Source organism: Cupressus sempervirens, chromosome 10, assembly GCF_028749045.1.
Source record: "Cupressus sempervirens isolate cs-2001-9-10 chromosome 10, ASM2874904v1, whole genome shotgun sequence".
Lineage (NCBI taxonomy): Eukaryota > Viridiplantae > Streptophyta > Pinopsida > Cupressales > Cupressaceae > Cupressus > Cupressus sempervirens.
Genome location: NC_143127.1, coordinates 346,849,566 through 346,869,873, shown reverse-complemented (window position 1 = coordinate 346,869,873; position 20,308 = coordinate 346,849,566). Strand labels below are relative to the sequence as shown.

At 34.1% G+C, this 20,308-nt stretch overlaps 2 pseudogenes; one reads left to right on the top strand and one right to left on the bottom strand.

Annotated features, from left to right (window-relative positions):
* Positions 1-5,671: 5,671 nt before the first annotated feature.
* On the top strand, positions 5,672-7,020 carry LOC149534009 (membrane protein PM19L-like; annotated as a pseudogene).
* Positions 7,021-8,140: 1,120 nt separating this feature from the next.
* Positions 8,141-20,308, bottom strand: part of LOC149534008 (large ribosomal subunit protein uL30y-like) — a 35,025-nt pseudogene continuing 22,857 nt past the window's right edge.

Below are 20,308 nucleotides of genomic sequence, written 5' to 3'. Positions count from 1 at the left end.
TAAGCACATTTAGTATCATTATTTCTTAAATATATTTGATTTCAAGATACCTTTAAAGTTCTGATTCTTTTCTTTCTTAGGATTTTCATTCGTTTTGTAATGCAACATCCAGACAAATAGACTTTGTGTTATTTCTTGTTCCTTTCTTTCAGTCACTTAGTTTCCACATCTATTTTGTGTTTATGAGTAGATGTTTGTAAACCTTTTGTGATTTTTGGTTAAAAGCATCCATATTTAATTCATTGTAAATCATGTATGGGGAGCTATACCTAATAAAATTTAGAGTAAGGTTATCAATTCAATGATAACCTATCCAACTATTAGTGCTGATTCAATCTTCCTATCTAGGCATTTAGAGTTAATTTGTATTTATTTCTTCAGAGGATAATCTGTTCACTAACATATGACAACCAATAATGTCATACATGAAAAAACCTATAATATACAAGGTTGCATGGGGACGGGGGTACTTGGGGTACTTAGGGTATGGGCACAGGTATGGGTACAACTATTTTTTATAATAGGGGATGGGCATACTTGGGTATGTCAAAATTTATTTTTAATTATAATTTTATATTTATAGAAAACCTGAATTTATGAGTTATGACAATGATTTTTCAAATCAAGAACAATGATAAAGTTTGCAAATGTATTTTATTGTTTTTAGTTTCAGATTTGTTATATGTTTGTAATAATAATTTATGATAAATGTTTAGATGCATAACATAGAAGGTAGACTTTAAACATGAACAAGAAGATCATAAATCATATGACAATGACATATTTCAAATGATAAATTTCTAGCTTTAACAATGATAAAGTTTATTGTTGATCAATATTGTATCAAAGTTTCAAACTGATTAGGTATTGAATTAAGCTCGATAAACAAATAACAGAGAAGGAAAAATTTAGACATGAACAAGATCATAAATCATATGATGATGACATATTGGAAATGATAAACTTATGCTTGAACAGTGATAAATTTTATTGTTAATCAATATTCTATCAAAGTTTCAAACTGATTAGGTATTGAATTAAGCTTGATAAACAACGAGCTGATACACAAACAAAAAATCGAAAAAAAATAAATCAAAAATCTCAATCAAGGTCCTTAGCTATGATGCTCTCCATCGAGTACCCAATACTTGGGATACGTGTACCCAGTACTTGGGTACATAGGTATGAGTACTAGGGATGTGGGTAAAAGTACCCATGCAACCTCATAATATATTATGATAACCAATAATGTCATACATGAATGAACATATAATATATTATGAAAATCAATAATGTCATACATGAACGAACATATAATATATTATGATAACCAATAATTTCATACATGAACAAACTATAATATAAAATGATAACCAATAATGTTATACATTAACAAACACATAATATATTATGATAACCAATAATGTCGTACATGAACAAACATATCATATATTAACCAATAATGTCATAAGTCTAATAATGTCATGCATCAAATACTCTCTCATTTTTCATGTGTTTATTTCACTTGAACTATTATTTCTTATGGGGGTATTTTGTAATATTAGATTCATTTTATGCAGGAGGTGATGAGGACATTCCTAGATGTACCTGTGTTAGATGTACTAAAGAATTGTGATGAATTTCTCATGAGTAATGAAGATGGATTTCCCCTAAGAGTAGCCCAAATTCCAAGTACTTTAATGAGTGATCCTTTCTTAGAGATTTTAGATGTTAATGGGGAATTTAGATGTTAAGGCGGGTGGGGGGAATGAGCTTCCACCTTCACATGGTTGGCCCTGATTAGTAGAGAATATGAAACTATTATCGAAACCAAGTGAAGCTCAACATTAACCTATGATTGCATGACAAATAATTGTGTGAATCTTCTGGTTTTAGGTAATGGAAAAGGATGCCATAGTTCAATATGTGATCTTAGTTCATATGCATACTACATTAGGTGGAGCTGAAAAAATGCAACAGGTTTGCATTTTTGTGAGAGGTCTTTAATTAGATATTTTATTTATAGACCATCATGAACATTGTAACTTTGACTCTTATTGGAAAGGGTAATGTCCTCAACATACAAGAAAATCAATACTTTCTATGGGCTAGCTTGCTTGTCCATAGCAACTAGAGTTCTAATGTTCATGATGGTCTATAATTTTAAAAACTTAATAGGCCTATTAGGTAAATTTAAACGTGGTGCATTTTTTTAGATCCGCCTATTGTCTATGCATACAGAATGTAGCTACATGTACATTCTCGATTTAGAGTGGCATTCACAAGTTTATCAAATCAATGATATGATGTCATTTGTTGGTAAATAGTTTGTCCCTCACCTTGAATTGGCTTTACCTTAACTCTAGATGCCCAAAATGTGAGGAAACAAATTGATGTTCCCAACAAATGGGTTAGTGTATGTGTTATATCACTACCTTATGAATTATAATGTACAACTCCCTTATATGTGATATATACTTGGAATGATGTTTTTAGTAGATCAAAAGGGTGACTATGGGTATGCTCTTAACCTGAGAGTAGAAGAGGCTAACCAGATTACTCATAGACATAAGCAACCTAAGTGAGGTTTTAGGTCTAATTCTAGCTCTACTCCTAAATGCATCTAAGACTATGGGATGCAAGGAGATGTAATAGAAGAAGAATGTCCATGAACCTAAGTGACTCTCTTACTAGTCAAGGTTTCCCAGTGGAAAAATCCTAGCACACTTCAATCCTAACTTCTCATCATAAATGCAGATGTTATGCAGCTCTGGAAAAGAGAAAAAATACATATGAAAGATAGCACTCTGACTACCCACACTATTAACACTGTACTAACACTCTTATCAACCCAAATACTAATAGCTTCACAAGTACTTGTCCTACAATTCCAGAAAGACTAATCTACATGTATGTTAGCTTAGCTGAAGGAGACAATGAAAGAAGCCTAGGTATACTAGTCCTAAGTGGAATTAAAACATCACATTACCTAGTTGTAAGCATCAATCTAATCCTTCATTCCATACACCTCTCGATTCTCACTCAATAGTCTCTACTATAGGGGGATAAAATGAATGAAACTTGTTGATCCTTTCTATTAACTTAGAAAATTACATATATAGGACCCCTCTTAGGGTTCTTGGCCAGTTATAGATTCATTAGTTACATTAACAGAGCACTTGAATCGTTTAGAAATCCAATAGTCATTGATTACAATTTAATGCATCAAAGAAAGAAAGAAGAAATGGTTAAACTCCCAAAATGATTCATATTCCTCTTTGATCTATAATAGTCATCTTGGTGCTAATTTGTATAATTTGTATCTCAATAGTCACATTAGTTTGAATTATCATCATTGATATATCTTTCCTTATTTCCTAATGGATGCTCGAGATACATTGATGATCTAGGTTATTGTTTGCAGCTTTGCAACTTGAAATGTCTTGAATGCTCATTAACCTATGATGTTACAATTCCTTTTATTTGCCACTCACAACTACTCACTACCTCATTTTACTAACCACAATGAAGTAGTAATAGATGCACACTAATCATGTTCGCACCTTCACAACATTAAAACTAACTCTTGTTTCAAACTTGCAAAGGAGTGAAACCTTTTAAATTTGACCACGTTGCTTCTTTGTAATTGTTAATCACTTAACGTATTTATCTCTTATTATGTTTAGATCACTATTATACTTTCATGTACCCTTCATAGTTTCACAACTTAGAACATCTGCTTATGGCCTATCCATGCGATAGTGCAAAAGCTTATTTCCTTAACTGTCAAATGCTTTTCGCCTTTTCGCAACTTGGAATGTATTGAATGTCTTTTAGCTTGTGACATTGTGATGATCTTTCAATGTTTAACTATTAGGTTATTTTCACCAGGTCACAACTTAAAATGTCTTGAATGCTTCTTAATTGGTGACCTTGCAAAAACTGTTCATCTTAACTGATGTTGTCTCTCGCACTATCGCAACCTTATTTAAGAATTAACCTTAACACATTGCAATACTAAAAATTCATTTTTCCACTACTTTGCAACCCTAATTCATGATTAAGTTAATCTGCTAGTGACCATGTGACTATTCAATATTTGAATGCCATGGGTTACTTTTCCTAGCTTCACCACTTTAAGTCTAGGTTAACTTTAATTGCTTGCAATGTTGTGATAGCTTAAACTTTAACCGTTATGTTAACCATTCACACCATCACAACTTGAATTCCTTTAGACTAGAACTGGGTCATGATCATGTGATCTTTAGCATTTGCAACTTTACAACTTGTAAACTATTAACTACATGATTACTTGTGAAGATGCGATCATTAGCTAGAAGACTATTTTTTCTTTGTTGTAGCCCTAACTCATGATTAACTTAATCTACAAAAAATGATGTGATCTTTATCTTTTCATTGCAAAGTATCCTTAACCATAGGTTACTCTTAAACCTTTGTGAATATGCGAATATATGTTTTCACTCATTTGTGACCTTAACCCAAGGTTGACTTTAATTGCTAATGAATATGCGATAAGTGTGGATCATTTATTATCTGACAATGGAGATTAAAAAAACTTAACTCCCTTATTTGATTTGTAGTGTAGGTCCATCTTCCAGTTGTGTACATCATGGTAGATAGGTGGCACTATTTCATTTTTTGGAGAATTTGACAACTAGGAGAAAAATGAATCATAGAATGTGATGGTCCCATTGGGACACATATCATCACCTTGCTTTCATGCTTTGGTTATTTCTCATGCACGTTTGAAAAGAGGGAAAGTGAGAGATGTTGATTTGCTAAGATCTAATGGCTAGGAAGATGCATTTCGAAGGGCCATTATAATTCCATCTTAAAACAACATCCACCAATCTGGTCTTCATCTGACAATCTAGACATAATCTCTGAGCCATTTGACTTGTCAACTTTGGAACGTAGATGTGTGGATTAAATATAAGCTGTCAATCAGATTTTAAAGAGAGTCATACCACCTTTGACCAGGTTCTTTCACCATTTCTAATGATTTTTCTACTTCTCCTACATTCGATTCAACTTCTTTAGTTTTCGTGATGTTCCTGCGATCTGCACCTTGGTCCTAAGCTTCAATCCAAATGCTTTTAGTCATCATATGCTTTGAATGTAAGTGCGATCTTCTTTTTGAATGCATCCTATCTTACCATGAACACTTGATCAAAGCATTAGGGTTTTAGAACAACTTCCCTCTCATCTAGGAAATGCATAAACTTACCCTCTCTTTCCTCATCACCTAATATGAACCAATGCATTAGATTTATTTTGAATGCCCACCTAGGTGCACACAAAGGGATAGATGAGAAGTAAAGTTACTTATGAGCAATATAGACACAAACATGACATCACATTGACTCAACACTAATCCTAGAATTTTTAGAAATATAGGAGGATGAAATCATGGCAACATCATTCACATCCACAATTTTGCATTAGCAAGTTTAGTTAATTGCTAGACTATTATTACAAACTATACATATGCTTAAACTTAGTTTTGTGATGTAGAATATTTTCTTAGGATTCATGATCCCTCATCAATATGCCTTGTCCCCCATTAATAAATAATTGACTTATGTTGAAGTACAATCTAACAAGTAGCATGAGCACCTGCAACTTGACAAATGATTCCTTTATGGGGGAGATGGTATTATCGGCTGAACCCTGTAGCTTGGATAATGGTCATCAATTTTTTGAAATTGTGGATGAGTTAAGTTTTTTTTTTAAATTAATAGAATTGGGCATATGAATTTTATTATCACATTCTCATTACAACTGTTGTTCTTGGTTGACAAGATATGTAGATAATTGTAAGTTTGTATGCAAATACCAACTATGAATGATTGACTTCATAGCAACTTGGTTTGAATGGTGGAAGTATTGATATTTTCTTGAAGTTTTTAATTTTATCCTTGTAAGTGGAATTAATTCTCACATATCAAAGTAAAGATAGAGGTCAAGTATATAACTGAAGTGTCTCTTTTGTTTTTGTAGAAGTTTGATTTGATCAGCATTAGCCAACTTTTATGTGAGAATTCCATTCCATTCTATTGACCATTGTTATCTCACTGGTAAGTGGTAACAAAGAGATTATTTCTTTATTAAAAACAAAGAGATTCTTTCTTATCAGTTAATGGTTTTGGTGATTGTTAGTATATTCTCTAGCATGTAATCTGAAATCTCAAATTGATTGTATATATTACTTCTATTTTGTTGGACAGGATCTAGAAGAAATATTCTAGTGTAATTCTCATTTTCACCATTGTTTTTCCCTATTGGGAATGAAGCCATTGGTTTTATGGTCATCTTTTCTCTAATAGCTGGAGTTGTAGGGGTAGTTTCATGCCTTTCAGGGCTCCACCATCTTCGAGTGTGGACAACAAAGAGCTTTCCTTCAAGTGCTTCTTCAACCACAATAGTTTGGGCCCTTACTCTTCTCATCATGGGGTAATTAATATTCAACATATCTCATTCAAATTGGGAAGGGATTCTTTCAAAATGATCTATTTATTAAGAACTTTCAATAATAGCTTTAACCAAAAGTAAATTCTTGTTTTTTGTTTAATGCTAATCACAAGTGTGTTACCAAACCTACAGATTGGCATGCAAGGAGATCCTTTTACATGGAAAAAACCCAAAGATGGTATGTGATTTTTCATTAGTTATAATCTTTTTAATATCTCCTAACAAGATTTATCATTTCATACATTGCAAAGCTACTCGATTGACAAGCTCTTCCCTCTTTGAGTATTCAAAGGTAAATAATTCCTAGTTTTTTAATGTGTTTTGAAATATGGTATGTGCAGGTCACTTTGGAAGCCTTCATCATAGTTATGTTTGCAATAGAGATGGTCTACATGATGGTCATCCATGTTGGCTTCTTTGCTGGAAATTACCTTTTCTGTGCAGAGAAAGAAAGATGTTGGCACCACTACATCTAAGCCTATAAAAGAAAGTACACTTCCAATGTTCTTCACTTTGCAATGTGATTGAAATATTACCGTTGATATTATTCATGTCATTGTCTTGTATTTATAGTGAGTTACTATTAGATTTTTGTGGAACATGGAAATCATCACCTCTTTGACAAAAGTCACAACAAATTGTAATTTTTAGGTATAGGTGTGTTAAAATATACTTTTTATTTTTGTGTACTTTGGATGTTGAGGGGTCTCAAAAAGGATATAGGTATTATCTGTATTTCCAAATAATTTTATGATAAAGAGATTCTTTGAAATGAAATAAAATTTATCCCTACAGGTTAGCTTTCGAGTAATGTATCCACATAATTATGAACAATTGTCGAGAGAAGATTTTGGTGATTTCAAGTGAACCAAATATGGTGAGAAGTTGAGAATGTTATTTGTTGTTCATTTTTATGGTCTTTACTATTTCAACATTGTGACTCTTTTATGGTTGGAATATATGTTGGTTGACAAAATATATAAGAAATGATACTTTTAAATGTTTGCTAAGGTTTCATGTAGGATTTTGGCTTTTTTTCATTTCCATTGGTGTAATCAACATATGTGTTATTTAGTTTGAACTCTTGGTGGGTACTAATTAGGCACACATGTTTTTGTAGTAGACAAGTAACACACCATGCTAATTACTTAGCATGTCTCTAATAAGACACACTTTGACTCAGAGATTTTGTCAAGAGAACTCATTTTCTTTGTGTTCTGAGTTTGAACCTAGAACTCAATTACAAATTACAAAATGTGAACTACAAAGTAGTAAAATGAACATTAGAGACCCATATTTGTATGGAATGGAGAGGATCCAATATGATGGAATTCTTAAACTTCATAAGGATTTTCTCATTAGTGATTTTGCAAGTACAAGAGTCTATGGCAAGAAGCAGAATAAAACACATTCTTAACAAAGTTTGTATCTTGCTTAGTTGGGTGTTATGCTATTCACCAAGGATTTAAGGGAAAAACTCTAGAACATATGGGCATCTTCTCTTCTATAATAACCATCAAATATTGAACAACTCTAATTTGGGGAGTCCTTTTAGATGCACAATTCCCCCATGAATTTGTGTGCATCACTCTAGATCTAGGTTTTTTAGTTTCACAAGGTCCACCAGGGAAAGCAAGCTAGATGGAGTTTATATGTATGACTTTTCATAATTTCTAGCATTTCCACCTTCAATGTAGTGGTTGTGTTTCTTCTTTAGTCCACTAGATGGAGCACTAAGTTTAAATGGCCACAAAAATTTGTTCACTTTCATGAAGTTGGGGCCAACAGTAATAATCTCATGGATAAGATCTTCAATACAGATTATACCATATTTACCTAAAACCCATTCACAAGCAACAAGGTAGAAATAATAAGTAGGAAAGCATACTGAATAACACAAAAATGCATCATGAACACAAGTACCTTTTCAATGACAGAGTTATCAGTCAAAGAAATTTGCTGCTTATCAACCTTTCCATAACCTCTCTTGTAAATTAGCTCTCTTATGCTTTTTAAATTTGGATATTTAGAAAGAATTAAGAAAGAGAATTAAATAATAGTAGACACAAGAATCTATGAAATAAGAAAAAATTGATCTACATAATGCTTATAACTGACCAAGAACATACCCAAAGGTCACATATGGCTCAACTCGATGCAACATGTTCATTGTTTCTTTGTTCACTTTTTAAAATGTGCTATTGAAGATTTGAAATGAAGTGTCATAGCAAGTTAATATCACTAGAATATTGTATGTATATCCAAAACTGATCACTAACCACTATTTTAGAAACAAAAAGTCCAAAAGAGATAGGTCAAGCTGAAAAAGGACCAACCTGCCTCAAACACAAAAGTCCCAAAATTGTTCTTGTCTTTGGATGCATATCATTGATACTGAATAATAAAAATTAGAAACTTAATAAATGAAAAAAAAAAATAGTTAAAAAATTATATTAGAATTTGGGGAAGAGTAATAATTTTCTATTCCTCTTAATTTAAAATAGAAGAGATGTAAATATATTGTAATAAAATATTGAAAAAAACATTTGCTCTTTTTTATGAAAAATAGAGTAGAGAGCTAATAGTCTACCAAATCTATCACTATATAAAGACCAAAAAAGTACAAGGTACATAAATACTAAAGACTTGCTACTTACCCACAGATATGAATAATGAACAATAACTTAGCTTCTGGCTCAACATAAAAGCCTCCTTTCATTTTTGCCTCTCTCTTCAATATGATAACCTCTCATTCCTGATTTTTGTCACAAAGTACACAAGAAACTTACTAAGGTACATTCATCAACCCTAGATAGCATGATGAAACATCAATAAAAAACCCAACAATTTATTAAAGGATCCACATACTCCTTGGTGACTCATAAAATGATATGAAACTTTCCAAAAAGAAACTAAGGTACACACTTAACATTAGATGGAATGGTGACACGTCACTCACAAATTAAGCAATTTATTACCTACTCTATATACTCCTTTGAATATTCCTTATCCTTCTTAAATACTAGTTTGTGATTTATAGCATTTTTAAATTTTACAACTTCCAACTATCACTTCTTGTCATTCTCTCATTCTTCTTAGGCACAACCTTTGCCTCCTTTGAAATCATATATGAAATGACATAATTTTTTTTTTTAATAAGTAGGCTAGCCATCGCAATTGTGATGGCATATTCTAATGGCTAGTTGTCACTTGTACAACACAACTATCACAAAACTTTTGCAATTACAATGGATCAACATTGCTTTCATAGTGTAGTTGTCGCATGGATGTTGCAATTGTGATGATGTCAACATGAACTCTTGCCCCTTCCTTCTTCCAAGGTACAACAAATTTATATGTCACAATTATGATGGATGACCCTACCATCACAAGTGTGACAAAAAAAATATGATGCTCACCTAATGAGAGCCAATTCATGGTTCTATCACTTGGGTGACAAGTGACCGTCTCAATTGTGATGGCCTACCATCACAATTTGGGCCCAAATGTAGTATTACATCCTAGTAAAAAGAAACCTTTCAAATATGAGATAATGTGGCATTCTCACCCCTATTTTCATGAATGTATTTAAAGGTAGTGGAATGTGAGGGTCTAGGGTATGACTATGCTTTGCATAGCTAAGAAGTTGGAAAATATCAAGTGGAAGGCTATGGCTTGGAAAAAAGCTTATTTTGGAGACATCTTCAAATAGAAGAAAGACATTGAGGGTAAAGTGGGAATCATTCAGGAAAGAATGGAGAAGGGTGACATTTTAGTGGTTACACAAGAGGAGGAAAATAATTGGAGAAAGAAATGGAAAGAGGTGGTTGAAAGGGAAGAAGTTATTTGGAAATAGAGATCCAAAATCCTTTGGCTCATCGAAGGAGATAGGAACACAACTTTTTTCATAGGTCTACTCTAACCACAAGAGAACTAACACTATCATGAAGCTTGTTGATAACAACAATCTTCAACAAGCTGATGATGAAGAGATTGGAAGATGGACTACCACTTACTTCTAAGAAATTTACAATCCCCCATAGTTACAAGTGGACCCAAGGATGGAGAGTGACCTCATGGGTATCATAAGGTTGATATTGGGTGAGAGGATGAACCAAGATTTGATAAGAAAAGTTACTAAAGAAGAAGTGAGAGAAGCGATTTTTCCTATGCGTGTGTTCAAGGCCCTAGGGTTGGATGGTTTCCCCCCCATCTTTCTTTCAAGGGTTGTGGGAAATTATTAAATATCATATTAGTCATATAGCTAAAGAATTCATTAGAATTGGTCGCATCCTTAGAGAATTGAATTAGACTTTTATTGTTTTGGTTCCTAAGGTTCTTGATCTGACACTCCTAGAAGAGTCTAGACTAATAAGTCTATGTAGTACCATATATAAGATCCTATCCAAGGTGGTGGTTAACTGCATGGAGCCTATTGTGAATAGAGCTAGTAGCCCCATCCAAAATTGGTTTGTCCTTGGATAACAGATTTTGGATGACTTCCCATGAAGATCTTAGTTCTATGGATAGAAGAAGGAACCCAGATATGACATTGAAACTTGATATTTCAAAGGCCTATGATAAGGTGAGAAGGTATTTCTTCTCAAAATTGTAAGGAAGTTCGGTTTTGGGGAAAAGTTCATTTCTAGAGTTAGGGAAATGAAAGACACTATCCATGTTTTGGTGTTGGCCAATGGATCTCCAAGTGAGGTCGTCCATGTTGGGAGAGGGCCAAGACATGGAGACCCTCTGATGCTAGGTATCTATTCATTATGGTGTCTAAAATTTTGGTAAGGAACCTCTTAGCTATGGTGTCTAGAAGGAAAATTATGGGGATCAAACTGACTATGAGTCCCCATCGAAGGTGCTACAATAATTTGTGGATGACACCTTTCTCTATGTTTTATCTTCCATTAGAGAAGTAAAGGCTTGGAAGAAAGTGTTGAATAGGTATGACCATGTCTTGGGACAATATATTAATTATTAGAAAAGTAAACTCTACTTCTTCAATACTGATTTGGCCTTGCAACAAAAAATTATCAGGGAGATGACTCATTGGGTGGTGAATCTAGCTGACACATGTTTGGGTCTTCCTCCTACTATAAAGGAGGTTACCCAAAAATTTTGGGATACTATAGTGGAAAGAATGTAGAAGTAGATTGTAGGCTAGAAAGGTAAGGTGCTTAGTCATGTTGGCAAATTGTAGCTTATTGTGGCCTCTTTACATGGAATCCCTACTTATTTTATGTCTTTATTTAAAATATCTAGCTGTGTTAGAGATATCCTAGAAAAAATATAGAGGAACTTCTTATTGTCAAGAACAAAGGAGAATTTGAAATTAAGTCTTGTAAGTTGGGACAAAGTTTGTAGACCTAAATCTCGGGGCGGGGGGGGGGGGGGGGGGGGGGGGGTTTGTGAATCTAAGATGAATAGGGGACTTGAATAAGGCCCTAATGATGAAGATTGGTTTGAAACTATCCCAAGATTAGGTAGTTTGGTGCATAATTATGTGTGCCAAATACCTCGGAGGGAGGACATTCAATTGAGCCCCTTATGCAAGTGACATCTTGCATGGTTCAAGGATATGGACTAACATTATTAAAACTAAAAAATAACTAAGAGAGGGATTGAGGTGGAACATAGGTGATGGGAATCTTGTTAGATTTTGGGAGGATAGATGGATTGGTGATTCCCCTTTGAGACTCACAAATTTTGTTGGTATGAAGGAACAAGGTGTGAATGCTTTTGGTCTCAAGGTTGCCAACTATATTCATAACAAGGAGTAGAAACACTTTAACACAAGAAATATCAACTTGATGAAAAAGGTTGTGTATACAAAGTTAGTCTCCCTTCTAGAGGAAATCTAGATTCCCTCCTTCCTAGACAAAGCTAAAATAATATGGGATAGGAAACCAAGCAAAGAACTTGGTGTCAAATCAGCATACAATAGCATAATTAGATAAGTTGGAGCCCCGTAATAGAAAATGGTTTGGTAGTCTCAACTTCTCCCCAAAGTTAATTTCTTCTAGTGGTCACTTATGCATGATAGTATCCTCAAAAGGTATAGATTAAAAATGGGGAACAATTGTGTGTTATGTAGCAAAGAAGAGGAGACTATTTCCCATGTTTTAATCTATTGCTCCTATTCTAATCGGATTTGACAGGAATTGTTTCTTTAGTTGGGGGTTGCTTGGGTTTTGAACAAGGGTGCTCATCAAAGGGGGGGGTAAATCTATGATGAATGAGGGACATGAATAAGGCCCTAATAATCAAAATTGGTTCAAGACTATCCTAGGATTAGGTAGGTTGGTGCAGAATTGTGTGTACCAAATACCTTAGAGGGAGGACATTCAATTGAGCCCCTTATCAGGATGACATCTTGCATGGTTCAAGGATATGGACTAACATTATTAAAACCAAAAAATACCTAAGAGAGGGATTGAGGTGAAACATAGGTGATGGGAATCTTGTTAGATTTTTGGAGGATAGATGGATTGGTGATTCCCCTTTGAGACTCACAAGTTTTGTTGGTATGAAGGAATGAGGTGTGAATGCTTTTGGTCTCAAGATTGCCAACTATATTCATAACAAGGAGGAGTAGAAACACTTTAACACAAGAAATATCAACTTAATGGAAAAGGTTGTGTACACAGAGTTAGTCTCCCTTCTAGAGGAAATCTAGATTCCCTCCTTCCCAGAAAAAGAGAAAATAATATGGGATAGGAAACCAAGCAGAGAACTCAGTGTCAAATTAGCCTACAATAGCATAATTATATAAGTTGGAGCCAAGTAATAGAAAATGGTTTGGCAGTCTCACCTTCTCCCCAAAGTTAATTTCTTCTAGTGGTCACTTATGCATGATAGTATCCTCAAAATTGACAACCTCAAAAGGTATGGATTACAAATGGGGAACAATTGTGTCTTATGTAGCAAAGAAGAGGATACTATTCCCCATGTTTTAATCCATTGATCCTATTCTAATCAGATTTGACAGGAATTGTTTCTTTAGTTGGGGGTTGCCTAGGTTTTGAACAAGGGTTCTCATCAAGGGGGGTGAATCTAAGACGAATAGGGGACTTGAATAAGGCCCTAATGATGAAGATTAGTTTGAGACTATCCTAGGATTAGGTAGGTTGGTGCAGAATTATGTGTGCCAAATACCTTGGAGGGAGGACATTCAATTGAGCTCCTTATGAGGATGACATCCTGCATGGTTCAAGGATATGGACTAACATTATAAAACCAAAAAATACCTAAGATAGGGATTGAGGTGGAACATAGGTGATGGGAATATTGTTAGATTTTAGGAGGATAGATGGATTGGTGATTCCCCTTTGAGACTCACAAATTCTGTCAATATGAAGGAATAAGGTGTGAATGCTTTTGGTCTCAAGGTTGCCAACTATATTCATAACAAGGAGTAGAAACACTTTAACACAAGAAATATCAACTTGATGGAAAAGGTTGTGTACATAGAGTTAGTCTACCTTCTAGAGGAAATCTAGATTCCCTCCTTCCCAGAAAAAGATAAAATAATATGGGATAGGAAACCAAGCAGAGAACTTAGTGCCAAATGAGCCTACAATGGCTAATTAGATAAGTTGGAGCCTCGTAATAGAAAATGGTTTGGCAATCTCACCTTCTCCCCAAAGTTAATTTCTTCTAGTGGTCACTTATGCATGATAGTATCCTCAAAATTGACAACCTCAAAAGGTATGGATTACAAATGGGAAACAATTGTGTGTTATGTAGCGAAGAAGAGGAGATTATTTCCCATGTTTTAATCTATTGCTCCTATTCTAATCAGATTTGACAGGAATTATTTCTTTAGTTGGGGGTTGCTTGGATTTTGAACAAGGGTGCTCATCAATTCATATTAGATTGGAAGAGTTACTCTAATCACCCTTTTATTAAACTTATCTGGAAAGTTATCCCCCCTATGTTTTCTAGAATATATGGAAAGAGAAGAATAATATAATATTTAGAGAGAAAATCTTCCCCCAAGGTGGTGGCTCAAGTAATGATGGATCTAATCAAAGAGCATGATCAAAAATGGAAATAGAAACTACCTCCCCACCTTCCACACAACTAGATAAGTATTGGATGCAAATATGGGATATGTCACACTTAGTGGAGAAAGTGAATAGCCCCAAGATCCAAAAAAGACTAGGAACCAAATGGAAGGCTCCTTCGTCAAACTAGTGTAAACTTAACTTTGATGGCTCAAGGAGTGAAAGTGTGGATGTTAGAGGTATTCTTAGGGATGAAAAAGTTGTGTGCATGAGGGGTTACTCTAGGGATTGTGGGAAATCTCAAGAAATGAAGAAGAAGCACTTGCTCTTCTATAGGGTTTGGAAATTTCCCATAATAGCATAATTCAAAATTTGATAATTGAGGGAGATTCAATATTAATTATAGAAGTTGTTGATAGTGTGAATAGGATGAATTGGCATGCCACATTAATCATAAGGGATGCACAAAATCTTTTGAGAAAATTTAAAGACTCAAAATCCAATATGTGTATAGAGAAGGAAATCAAGTGGTGGACAACCTAGCAGGGTACAGACATGAAGTCATTGCTTGACAAGTTTGGGAAAGTGAGTACAATTTTTTGACAGATATTAGATCGCTCACTCGAAAAGAAAGCCTTTTGAAATAATGATGAAAATATTAATTGATAAATATAGGGTTAGAATTTTCATAATGTCACTTTATATAATGGGAATTTTGGTGATAGAAATTTTCAATTTGAACGCTTTCTTACTTAATGATTTGGGGGACTTTACTTTTATTTTTCTAAGTTTAGGGTTGGATTGGGAGAGGTTTAATTTAGTTGGAAAAGAGATATTAATAACTACAATTATGACACTCCATGCGAAGAATAAGTTTGATACCCTAGACAAGATTTAGGGTGATATTTGGCAGTCCCAAATGACACAACTTTTCTATTTTCAATGGCCTTTCAAGGAACCCTATGGAAAAATGATGATATTGTAGGAAAGAATACATGTGATTTTAATGAATTAAGTGGGATTCACAAGTGTTTCTTGAATATTATAGACTTTCATTATTGCTATTTGAATAGGCAAGTGAGGAAGGGTTTGGCTCTAGTGTTCTTGGGCAATTTGTTATAGTGTGTGGGTGGTATGGTTGTAGAGTTGAAAGAGGGAGAGGAGGATTTGGTTGTGGATCTTTGTGAGGAAGAAGCCATGGAAAATGCAAATGCCAAGATTTATCCACCAAGAATTGAAGAGAGTGTCAAGGATGACAAGGGGGCATGGACATAACTAAAAGAAGGTGGGCTCATCTCTTTTATGGAGATCATTGAAGGACATGGCAAAAAGGTGACCTGAAAAATTATTGACTCATGGAAAAACTATTGCATGAGCATTGATGGGGTCTCCTTTGAAGTTACAAAGGAGTTAGTTGCTAATGCTATGGGTTTGGATATGCAGGGCAAGAGCTAGAGGAAGTGGCCTAAGGTTTTAGATGAGACAAGCTTGTAGAAGTTCTTCTATCCCAATGAAGCTCATGTCCACTTGCATGGAGGATTTTCTAGAGAAAATCTTCCTAAACCATGGAATATGGTCTATTACATCATCATGAGGTATATAAATTTGGAGGAAAGAGTTAAGGTGTGCTACTACTACCACTTACCTATCCTTAACAACTTTAGGAATAGAGAATGTATCTCTTTTCCTTACTTGTTATTGTATTCTATAGAGGACCATTTATCCAAAATATTTGTAAAAAGAGAGAGGAAAGAAAAAGCTATATTGTCTACCACTAAGCCCTCATGTTCTATCTATTAAAATTCTACAAAGACCTCCATCCTCAAATCTTGAAACTAAGCCCTTCCCCATTGAAAATCATTGAATTAGCCCAATCTTCATCCTTATCTACTAAAATCCAGACTAATAGGGAGCCTTTGGCTACTGCTAAAAGGATAAAAATGGAAAATATTGAAGTCCTAGATATTGAAAGTACTAGTACCATTGTTGGGAAGGGTAGTAGTAGGTCAAGAAAAATATTGAGAGAGAAAAATCCTTTGACCACCATTTTTAAGGAAAAACTAAACAATTCTAAGTCCATTGATAACTCAGGTAGAGAAACTAGCCCTAGACCCAAAAGGAAAGCTACTAGGATAAGGAACTATGGGGAACAAGAGGAGGAAGAAGGTATTCCAGGGTAATAGGACAACCCTCTTCCCTCTAGGGTGTCTGACACATTCAAAACTAAGGCCAACACTCCAAAGTCTAAGAAGGATGGGGCTAGGGGGAATAGGGTACTATCATTTTGTCAGTCAGAGTGGGTAGCTAGATTCAAGGGGCAGTTCATGTGGGAGGTGATGTTTAGAAGGAGGTTATTATTGAGGGAAGTGACATTCAAAAGGAGACTAGCACACTGGGGAAAACTGATGATTACCAGGGGAGTCTAGATATTGCCAAGTTGGAGAAGTCCATAACTAGTTAAGTGCACCAAGTTGGTGTACAAAAAAGTGGACACTCAAAAAAAAGAAAAAATCTCAATAACCTGATCAGATTTTTTCAAGTGAAATGTGTGCCAGGCTTGGTATCCAAGCCTGGCCATTATAATTTGAATCACTTGAATAGGTTTTTTGAATTATCTTATTTAATAACCTAGTTGAGTTTTACAAAACCTGACCAGGTTTCTTAAAACTAGATTAGGTTTTAAGAAGTATATATTATTTCCTACTGCCTGCATTTGAGGGCATTTTTATACCCTCAAATAGAAGCAACAACATGGAGTGTTAAGGAGAAGGTCAAAACCTAATCAAGTTTGGGAGGAAAATTGATTTTTTATTGCATTTTCATCCATGACACCCTACAAACGAGGTAGGTCTTCATTCTAAATGTTGTTTATGGATTTTTCCATCAAACTTTATAATGTGGTTTTGTAATTTATAATTTTTATAATTATTTTTATTTTTTTTAATATAGATGCATCAAGGAATCCAAGAAAACAAGGGAGAGACAAAATATCACCTCCTACACAATCAAACCCTTCACTTGTCTTGACATAACCACAAAATACTCCACTCATTGTGACACAACCACAAAACCCTCCACCTATAGTGACACAACCACAAAACCACTCAATGCTCTTGCTCAACAACCACCATCTCCTATAAACCCTTCACGCATATAGTTACATCATTTAACTACTATGCAAGAGGACCTCATAAATCACCTTGCACAAAATAGTGCTAACATTACCCAAAAGGTCAATAGGTTGTGATCATCTACACTTTGTCACCACTCAACCCTAGCGAATACACTTGAACAAATGACCCAAAATGCAAATGAGGTGTCAAGGGAGGTTATGAAATGGGGTACATGGAGGGATAAGTTTCGTACATTTTATGTTGATGGGTTATCATATTAGTGAGTGAAAGATAAAGACATAAAAAAAGGTACTATATGTTCTCTTTTCACTAATCCTATATCTGGAAACTACCTAGTACACAACCAAAACTTTTTTGACAATTGGCTATATGTAGTGATGTAATTATTGTCATAAATGGAAACACATGATGTACATACTTGTAGTAAACCTTAGAAATAAAGATACTTAGCTTTTGGTACTCAAAAAATTGTCTAAGTATAACATTGGTTTATAGCAGTACATTGTTTTATATGTAAAATGTTTCTGACATCATATTATGACTAGAAAAGTTAGATGGAGACAATATACATGTTGATGATGATGTGTATAACCTCAGACATCAGTACAGACAATATGAAGAAGAGATATAATTACTTGACCAATTAGGGCTGACATCCTAGATGTTTAATCTAAGTTGGAAAATTATATTATGGTCTTACCCAACCTAGCAAGAATTTGTGAAAAGGCATGGTATTTATACAAAGGACATCTTGTGAAAAGAAGTGTGCAATTGTATTGTAATAAGTGATATGTGAACTTTTTGTGAAGCGATATATGTGATTTTTTTGAGAACCTAATTTTGTGATCCAAGATTGAGCTAAGGTAAGAGATCAATCAAGAAAGAAGATACAATACCTATTGACCTGAGGACTAATTACTTGTTTGGGTAGTGAGCTCTTCTTGTAATTGGAAGTGCATGTTTTGGTAGTAAGATCTTTTTGCATCTACTGTACTACAACTCCTAATTGGGTTGGAATCTCTTGAAAAGGATTCAAAGTCTCCTAACAAGGACTCTCTATATTGAATTTTCTCATTGACTCCTAATAGGGTCCATCCTCTAACAAGGAACATATATATATCAGTATACCATCTAGTGGGTATCATCCCCACTGAGGTTTTCCCTTGGTCAGGGTTTTCCTGGTTAAAAAAATATGGTGTTATGAGTTCTCTCTATGCATGGTTAATATTACTATTTAGCATTACTCATTTACTTCTTATGCATGGTTCAAAGTAATTAATAATATCTAGTTGGTGAAAAAAGTTTGTAGAATACTGATTCACTCCCCCCCCCCTCTCAGTATTCCTTGTTTCTAACAATTGGTATCAGAGCATGGTTACTTAGAAGAGGCTTAATAGCTTGAGTAAGATCCCTATGGATATAGAAAAATTGATGAAGAACCTTGAAGAGGCACTTGAACAAATTGTTCTTCTTACTGAAGAAAGAGATAAGCTAAAAGATAGATATGAAGACTTCAAAGTATGCATTGGACAATTGAAGGACAAGATTGAAAATCTCAAATCCAAGCTTGAATCTACTAGATCTAAAACTAGTGATGATGAATATTCAAAATTGAAAACAAAGTACAAGATCTTGAAGCATGAATTGAAGATTACCAATCTAAAGTTGAGTTTAAAGAATGATTCTAGCAAAGTTGAAATTGATTTGAAGACTAAAAATTCAGATCTTAGAGCAAGTCTAGAAAAGATGACATCTGAGCTTGTAGCATTAAAAGTAGATCATGAAGAACTTCAAAAATACAACACTATTGTGAAAGGTAAACTAACTCAAAGAAAAGTATAGCTTGAAAAACTTTATTCTAGTAGAGAAAAGCTTGATGATTCAATGTCAATACAAAGACCTATCTATGATAAGACTGGTCTTGGTTATTTATTTAACATATCTGCAAAGAAACTTGGAAATAGATCAGATCTTAAAGAAAAAGAAAAATCTAATGATAAGATTGAATCCAATCAATCTTCTAATAAATCTAAAGAAGTTATACAAGGCAAGGAAACTAAGAAATTGTATGAACCTAAGCAAGTGGAATCTCCTAAGGAAACTAGGTATGAATTTAGAGGTAAGTGTTTTTCATGTAATGAAATAGGTCATATGAAAAGAAATTATAAAAATAAGTCATTTAATCATGTTACATATTTTTATTGTCATAATTGTCATGGTATGGGTCACAATGCAATTGATTGTAGGAAACTTAAATGTGATAATGATAGAAGAAATAGTAGAATGTCTAGAAACACTAAACCTATAGATAGAAGAAGATCTAATGAAAGGACATCAAGAGAAAGTAGACCTTATAAAGAAAGGAAGCAGATCATGTGTTATAAGTGTAACAACTTTGGACACATCACCTAAAACTATCAAGAACCTATTGATCAATAGAATCCTAGAAGCAAAACCCTAGTATATTAGTTATGCAACAACTTCACGCATACATCAAAGTACTGCCGAATGGACAGAAGCAATAATGGAAGGAACTTTGGAAATGACATAAAGAATCATGGAAAAATCTTTGGAAACAGAAGCAACAATGGAAGGAAATTTAGAAATGATAGAAGGAATCTTGAAAGTGACTCCAAAACTAAGAAAGGTAATGAAGAACAATCAAATGTA